Genomic DNA, 9,018 nt, shown 5'->3' with positions numbered 1-9,018 from the left:
GCTCCCTCCGCTCTGCCTCCCTGCCCGGCGGGGCCTCGCCGTGTCAGCGCGCCCTTGCATGGCTGGGGCCCCCCGGCCCGTGCAGAGGCCCGGACTCGCAGCCCCGCCGCCTGCCTCCCCCCTCCGCAAGAATCGGCCCGCTGTAACGCCCGGAGCTGCGCCCGAGCTCTGCGGAGCCACTGCCGACAGAGCAAGAGCCTCCCGCCGACAGAGCCAGCTTTTGGTTTCATAAAGAACAGCAAAATAACTCCCCCGCTGCTGGAGGTTACAATTAGTAACCTAGGATCTAACCTTTCCCCAAGGTGTGCAGCGTAATGGATGCCATCTACGAGATCTCTCTTCCTGGATATAACAAGGCAGATGTTTCAGCTGGTGTCACTCTTTTCCTTTAAGGTTCAATGTGGTAAACGTGGGTAGAAAGTTTTCCATTCCAAGGGAGACACTGCATTTCAAAATTTGTTCCAAATCAAACTTAATGGCTAGTTTTACTATCAAAACTATGAACAAAATGATATTTACAAAAATTACAGTGTTTATAGGGCTGTTATGATGTGTATAAAACTGTCACTGCTATTTTTGAAACATTTAACAGAATTGGTCAAGAGCAACCACCAAACGCTACAATTGCAAGTAAATCTCATTTACGAAGGAAATGGAAGCATGCTTAGTTGAAAGCCTTCAGCTTCCTCCTAGTCGCAATAAACAGCAATAAATCAAACTGGGGAATAAAACTCAGAAGCTGATTGCTGGGAGGGGACTCTGCAGGAGGCCCTTTGGCTGTTCCCATACCATGGCTGTTGAGCCTATAGAAGCTGTGCAAAACACGCCCATCTGCCAAGGCTGACCCGAGTCCCCTGAGCAAACAGTCCGAGTGATTCAAGATGTTGTGGCTTTCGGTGGTTCCCTACCAGGTTCAGCTGGATGTAACTGTTCTCATCATTTACACTCTGGGAAAGGAGACAATGCAATGGCCTAGGAAAAAAAAACCAAACCAACCAACCAACCAACCAACAAAACCCAAAACAAAAAAACCCCACACCAAACCCACCAAAGCACTCCAAAAAACCCAGAGGACAAAAAAAGCCGCTGCCCACTTTCACCACCAGCTTAGCCTAAACAGACGGTTTTTCCCTGCAGCACTTGGGTGGTTCCCTCTTGCAGATCCTGTGCAGGGAAAGGCATAACCTCTGTTGAAGGACGAGGGACACCAAATCTTTCCGAGCAGCCACAACTATCTTCTAAATCGGTGTCAGCTCCCTTTGCCCTTTAGATGGCATTTTTAGTGGAAGGCATCACTCCACGATAACTGCATGCTGTCATCTTCCAGCTGTACCCTACTGCACGCACAGCCCGTACTGGCCACGTCACACAGATTTAGATGTCCTAAGTATACCCTGTCCAAAAGTTACTCAAGCAAATCCTCCTGGAAGACAGGAGGAGTCTTACCTGCCTCAGAACTGGAAGCTCATTGCCAGGACATAATTCAGGAACTGCATCCAGGCCTTCTCCTGCAGGTATGGACTGGTCCTGGTCGCAGAGAAGATGCATTTTGGTTACACAGCATCACACCATGATTTGTTTTAGGAGTCACAAGTGGCAACTGCTTCCCGCTGGTAAGACCATTGTTGTTGTGGCTCATCTACTACCACATGGGTCCTTGGAAGAGTGGAAATTTGGTATTTCTCTGTGACAAGATTCTTCTCACTCTTCTGTATCCCTCTCTACAACCTGAGCCAGCTACATGAGCTGTGGAGCTGAATAAAGTTTAGGAGTTAAATGAAATCAGAGATACCAAGTTATGCCTTATGTGGAATAATGTTTACCCATTGTGGTTACGAGTAACTGAAAAATTAGTTCCTTAAGGCTTCTAAATCCATCAGAGACATTCACTGAGTGTTGTAAATCAATGCTCAGACTAGAAATAATGTTTTTAGTAACTAGAGTAATTAACAACTGTAACATATTACCATGCACTGTGAGAATTCCTCCATCAGTTCAGAGCCTAGAAATTCAAGCAGCTTCCTTCTAGAAAAGACATTCAGCTTAACACACAGAGTCCATGAATTTTTACCAGCAGATTCCTGTATGACTGTTGTATATAACATCTGACCCCTTAATCTTGATATTCTTTCTAGGTTTAAAATTCAAGGTCAGGTGTTCTGGCAGAAAATACTTTGATTTGAATCCCTTGGTTTAAAGTATTTTGTATCGCTTTGCTTTTCCCCTCTACTAGTTAACCAGCTGGGCTTCCACTACAGATTGAAAAAAGATTTTCGCGTGGCTACAAGGCAAGGAAAACATTTTCTTAAACAAGGAAGCCAGACTGTAAAATCAAAAATGTTGGAAGAGAGGAGTTGAATTCACAGTTATTTTTATCATCATTTAAAAAAAAAAAGAGAGAGAAATTCCATTTCAAGCTCATAGTCTTCTTCTGAAAAGAAATTGAAACCAATACATACAATTTATTTTTTACTTACTCATTAGTTTGGGGAATTATTCTGTTTCATCCCCCCTTACATTATTCTCTTTAGCACTCACAAGAAGTAGGCTGTCTTTATCAGAAGGCTTTGTTTCACTACATGCAAGAAGTTACAAATTTAACCTCAAGCTAAGTGTAGCATAGGGGATTTCAGTCAACTCACCCTTGAAGTTTCTATGGGTAAATCTAAATATCCTCAACAACTGCCATCTAACATCTGAGAGTCTGAAAACCTTAGCATACGCTTGTTGAAATTATTTGAGTTCTTAAAAATTTGTGAAGGAATGAGGGCGAGTAGGAACAAACTAGTCTTACACTGATCACCATAAACCTGCTTTTCCGGGTGGTAAAACTTCAAAACCCCTGCAAAAACTTCACGCTTGGAGGATTCAGATCCGGTCTCAACTCTTCCCCTCCGGTACTGCCTTATCTTTGTCCAGCACAGGATACGTGCCTCAGTTTGCCAGCCTTTACTTGGTGTCTTGCCATCTCTTTCTCAAAGTTCTTTAGTTCCAGGATTCACATATATAACCTCTGAATAGAGGGAAGTGTGGAGGGAAAGGAAGGAGGAAGCCTCAACTTCTAAGGAAAAAACAACGCAGAGTTATATTGTCTCTTATGTTTTGTGCAGAAGTCACATTGCAGTGTTTGGAAGCTTTGTGCAAATCTGTCAGACCCTCAGAGCATGGAGTTCATAGTTCCTCACTGTACACTGTTTCTTTTACACGTAAATAGAATCTCTTTCCTTCTCCCAATTTATGCTTTCTTTGCAACTCTCAAACCAGAATAGCTCCACTACAGCCCAGGAGCAGCAATATGCTCATTGTATCGGAGAACAGTAGTGATGATGGACCAGAACAAGAATATAGGAATCCACATTTTTCCAGGACATGGCTCCAGATAAGCCTATTTCATGCTCCTTTAACAATTTTCCTTTGCTCCAGTTGTCTACATTTCTCTGTAGTTTACTTTCACTAAGCTTTTCCGCTGTTAAATAGTAAATAAGGACATCCTATATTTTTCCTTTGAACATGGTGCACATGATGAGGCTGCTGAACACATGGGCAGTACAAAGATTTGGCTTGTAAAACACAGGCACCATTTTCTCCTATCATTTACTCCTCTGCCCTCAATTAGGGATGTTCTGGGAAGTTTAGCAAGGAAGGATGTACTAGAATGTCTTGGCTCTCCCCTCCACGTCCTCCCAGAGTGATGATCTTAAAGATCTTTCTATTAACATCTCTTTTAATAACAATATGAAGTCTATAGAGCAGGCAGGAATTTTGCAATGGTTTGCATACTGTAACTCTTCAAAAGAAGAAGAAAGCATTTAAAAATATTTCGCCTTTTCTAACAGATGATTACAGGGACAGTAAATATGCATTTTTCCAGAGAACAGGATTTAAAAAAAACCCCAACTTGACATGCTTTCCAAAATTGCAGGTCCCAGCAATAGGTCACGGACACCCCTAAACGCATCTACTTGTAGCACAAAAGTTGACGCTTTGAAAATACCGGGAAAATCTGTGCAGTAAGGTGCTTCGATGAGCACAGTAGTTAATGGGGACGTTAGAAGTATCTGCAGCTCCGCGTATTTATTCACATCTCAAAATGGTTCCTGCACTTGCAGGGTTGTACAGACACTGCTGCATCAGCTTGTACTTCTGAAAATTTTCCTCCCAGCCATACCAGCCAAGGACTGAGCATTTTTAAAATGAAAGCCGAGTCGGTTGTGCACAAGATGGCAGAGTGGGAGCCGTGCCAGCATCCCGCCACACGCTCCTGGGCCCGCTCCAGCCCAGCGCCAGGCTCGGGACGGTGCTGCAAGGAGTCCCAGGCAGCAGAAGGGACAAAGTGGGCAAACACAAAACCCAATAGTTCAGATCTAGTGCAGGCACAATGCAAATTAATTCAGCTATATGAAAGATCTTCAAGTAACGCAGAAGCCAGCAGTGCTTGTGCCTCATACATTCAGCCAATCCGCCAGATAAACTTAAATTATTTTTTTGCTATTAAGAGAAAATTAGTTTGGGAGTTTGCCAACAATGCTTTATCATCCAAGAGAGGGAGGTTGGGGTTTTTTGGTTTGGTTTTTCTTCATACTCCTCACTAAGAAAACTTTGCCAGTGTAATTACGGATCAGGCCGTTGACAAACAGACCAGCAATTTGGGCACTATGTATTTGATACAAATACCCACAACACTAAAGGCTGAAAAGGGATTCTTGTACTTGTTTGCAATAAAAGACAACAGACATTTCTACTCAACCTATGTTTCTAGAAGAAAGGAGTTTGGGAGCATTTATGCTTTACATTACAGAACGATTTAATTGGCAGCTAAACTGTAAAAAAGTCTTTATACAAAAATTAAAAAAAAATCAACAAAACCAATGAACGTTTTAGGGAATTGCCTGTGTTCAGGTTATGGTTCCAGTCTGACCTTCCTAGACACTGTCCATCCCTTCCCCTTATGGGGTCCTGCCTGTACCAGCCATGCGGGGGGTGACCCGGCACAGTGGCAGTGAGGAGGTGCCCACAGGCTGGCTGTGATGGGGATCAGCTGCTAGGGTTAGGAGCCCTTCAGTAGGGCTGCTCTAAACCTGCCTGTCGCCTGGATCTACTCACCTCCCCAGGGCACAGCACAGCTTCTCCCAAGGGGCTAAAGCCACCCGAAAGTGGCAGTGAAGGAGTTTAAAATGGAGCAGCAAGGGGCAGCCCAGTGTTCCTAGCAGGGAGCATGGGAGCACTGCCCTGATCAGCTTGGTGGTGAGAAGTCAAAGCTAGATGCAGTTTTCCTCAGCTGCAGACCTGGGTAATTTTTGTCCAAACTGATCATTTACCATTCCTCACTGAGGGAGAGCGTGTTTGTCTGCATCAGGGGAGGTTCAGACTGGACATTAGGAAAAATTTTTTGCACAGAAAGAGTGGTCAGAGAGTGGAATAGGCTGCCCAGGGAGGTGGTGGAGTCCCCATCCCTGGATGTGTTTAAGGGTCGTTTAGATGAGATGTTGGGCGATGTGGTGTAGGGGAGAACTTTGCTGAGTAGGGCTGATGGTTGGACTCAATGATCCCAAGGGTCTTTTCCAACCTGAATGATTCTGTGATCCATCATCGTCCTTCCCAGAGCAGTGATGTTCCTGGGGAGGTGCCTGGCAGCACTGGCATGAGCACTCTGCATGTCAGCACTCTGCGCAGGAGCTCTCTTACACACCAGTGCCATCCTCTGCAGAGGCTTCCCAAGGCAAACACCAGGCCATTTTATTTATTTTTGGCTCAACACTGTTGGCTGTCGCTATCACTTATACACCCGCAGATCTATTAGTGCTTCTAAACGTAATCAGCCTATTGCATCCTTACCTCCAGTTATTCTGCACTCAGGTCTATTGACATTTGGGGATGAAGAAGAGGGTCTTTTTTTGTTCTGGTTGCAAAAGAAGACAGATTTACTGATGCCGACATCAGCAACATAACCAGCAGCTTAAAATGAGCCATTAATATCAGTAGAGCAACTGTGAGGAAGCTCACTCCCCTAGGCAAGTCAGACGCACCTCTTTCTCGAGGATTTTATAATCCTTTATAAGGCCTTGAGTCTGCAGTCAGCTCTTCACAGACTGAAAACAGCACTGCCAGGGTCTATCCTAAAGCTGGAGGTTTCCAGGCTATCAAGCCAATGTAGTACCTTTATAACAGAAAGGTAATCCTGTGCCACCACGTAGCACAGCAGTGATGGTGCTACATGCGACAGGGGTGGTTCTATTCATGGTTCTCCACATCTGTTTGGAAATAAGTTGTGTTGATTTAGTCAGAGAAATGGGGAAGGTGTTTCAGAGAAAGCTTTGAAGCAGGACAGGAGGAGAGATTGTCATCACAGGCCACTCAACTGCAGCCACTTCTAGGGGCTTTCCCAGGGGGGGCCGTGCCCTGGACACAGCAGCACCTCACTGATGGGTGATGCTGGATTACACCTGGGCACACACCCATGCAGGTGCCACAAGGAATTCCTTGGTGTTCACACAATGCAAGACCCAAGAGAACAAGCCTGGGTGGTCCGAACCAGCTCAGACATCTAGGCTTGGGTCCAGCAGGACCAACACCAAACCAGAGCCAAGGGGCATGACCAGGGGAGTCCTCATTGCTTTCCCCAGCACAGGTCACCTGTGACCCTCCCGGCTCTTCCAAACCCCAGGAACCAAATTGCAGGGGAGATCTGCACATACCTTCAGAGCTGTGTGTTCAGGGGACCAAGAAGAAGAGCAGGATGTCTCCAAGAAATGTGCCTCCCAACCCAGAGCACTGGCCCAGAGCCAGCCCTGGGTCACACAGGCAGGCTCATGCTTGCTCAGGCTGTGGGGCTGAGCCGCAGTGCAGGTGGGCACTACTGTGGTTGTGCACAGTGTCCCAAGAAGGGAACAGGACAAGCACAAGCAATGCTTCCTCCAAGTACTCACCCAGACCCTAGCTATTTTGGGGAGGTTCCCACACCCGCTGTGGTTTGCTAGCTTGGTGGCCCTCAACAGATCTTGCTTCCAAGTTGTTTCTCCAGCCTCCCCTTGAGCCCACACAAATTTCTGCAGCATGCTTTGGCACAGAGTCACACAGATGCCTCCCTGATCCTTAATGAACCATTCCCAGCACCCTTCCTCTCCTCCCTTTCTCCCTTAAAAAGTTCCTGCCCAGGCCCTTCTCAGAGAGGTATTAATGTGCAGGTTAACGAGGAGCCTTGTTACCCTCCTGTGACCACACAGCTGCTACCAGGGGAGACATCCATCAGTCTTCTCTGCCACCATTTGCAATTAGAAGAACAGGAAGAAGCAGCTGAGCTGCCTCGTCCCTGAGCCTGCCAGTGGCAGTGGATGTGCCGCAGCCCCGTGTCTCCAAATCCCACAGGCAGCGATGAAATCCCAGACCTGCCATGAGGACGATGAAGCCATTTTAGCAAGATGTATGGTCTTGCTGGGGATTCCGTCTGTCCCTTCTAGGAGTGTCCATTTCATAGTCTCACTGGGGAAAAAAATTAATAAATAACTTTAATGATGGCTCCCAGAAATTCATTCCACTTAAACATCACCTCTCAAAAAAAACCCACTCATGAAAAGACGTTAATCTTCACATGAAAGCGTGCCAGTTCAGTTCAGCTACATCAGTCTGCCTTTATACCCCATGGACCTGTTAATCTGAGTCTGAGACAGCTGTGTAATACATTCATTAAACAAAAGACTTAGATACTCCACTGGCAGTGTCTTCATGAATTACAGCACCGCAGCTCCATCACCCCGATTGACCCTGGAGCCTCCAGCATTACCGCTGCCCACCAGCTCTCCCATCCAGCAGCATAGGCACCTCAGTGGGGTTTCTTTCTCTATTAGGTAATCCTAATCAATAGGATTTCAAGTTTAAACTGAACGGTGTTTGAGCCATGCACTGGAGAAAATAATCCAAGAAATGGCAAAGCACAAATTGTATGTTATATACAAGTTATACGGGAGACAGAAAGCACTGAATGCCCTGTGCAGTTTGAGCATGGCGTGGTCCTCTGGCAGTGCTGGGGGAAGGAAAGCCATGGCTGAAGGTCACACAACTTGTAGATACATGAAATAAATAAAAGTCATTGTGTTGTTGAGTAGTTGCTGCTCCTGGAAAGACTTCGGGTGTCAGCTCTGCCAGAAAAAGAGCCCTCACAGAAATCTGTGTCCGCTTCTCACTTGGGACCACAGAAAATTTTGGTATGGAAAAGCATCCTCCAGGTTGTCCTTCCCCTTGCACCCTCCTGGGCACCAGCACACAGTGGGCTTTAAACCCCACTGCGGCCGGGCGAGCACCCAGCGGTGACCTTAAGGAAAGTGCTGAGCCCTGGCCGGAGCCGCCCAGGAGCTCCTGGGGCAGTCAAACCTTGGCACGCCCAGGATGGAGCCTCCCACGACAGCTCAGCCTCCATTTCAGTGGCTTTAGCCTTTGACAGGCAACGTGCTATGGGCCGTATGGGCTACAAAGGTCTACTGTGTACACCAGAGGTACTGCTTCGTGCGCTGCTTGCTTGGAGCTAGTGACTGCAGGGAGGGATGTGGTGTAAGGACTGCTGGAAAACAGCCTGGAACTTGATCTGTATCTCAAATCAAGTCTTGTTTTGGCATCATCTGAACTCTTAAAAAATAAAAATAAAAAAAACACCCAAAGAAGGAAGCAAGACCTCGCGCTTGGCTGCATTATTCATTTCCTAGCCTTGCTGTGGCATCAGGAGAAGGAGGTCTCTGCATGCACCCAGCCAGCCCGTCGACCACAACCCATGATTGCTCCGAAAGGGTTTGCAAAATGTTTCCTCACAAATGCATTCGGGCTTCTGAATAAAAGCCCAGATGCTGTTTATGCTGTTCTCTAGCATCTCGGAGCGCTATATTTTTAAAAAATGATTTGAATCAAAGCTCTCATTCTTTAATTAAACTTCATTTAGCTGCCATCTGCCTGGGATCAAAATGGCTTCATATTTTGCAACTCTTAATGAGGATTGTTATTGGATTTGTAAACACATAAACAACCCCCCCC

This window comes from Athene cunicularia (genome assembly GCF_003259725.1).
Source record: "Athene cunicularia isolate RWA chromosome 19 unlocalized genomic scaffold, athCun1 chr19_part1, whole genome shotgun sequence".
In the NCBI taxonomy this organism is placed as follows: domain Eukaryota; kingdom Metazoa; phylum Chordata; class Aves; order Strigiformes; family Strigidae; genus Athene; species Athene cunicularia.
The sequence above is the reverse complement of the archived record's forward strand: the minus strand, read 5'-3'. Positions refer to the sequence as shown.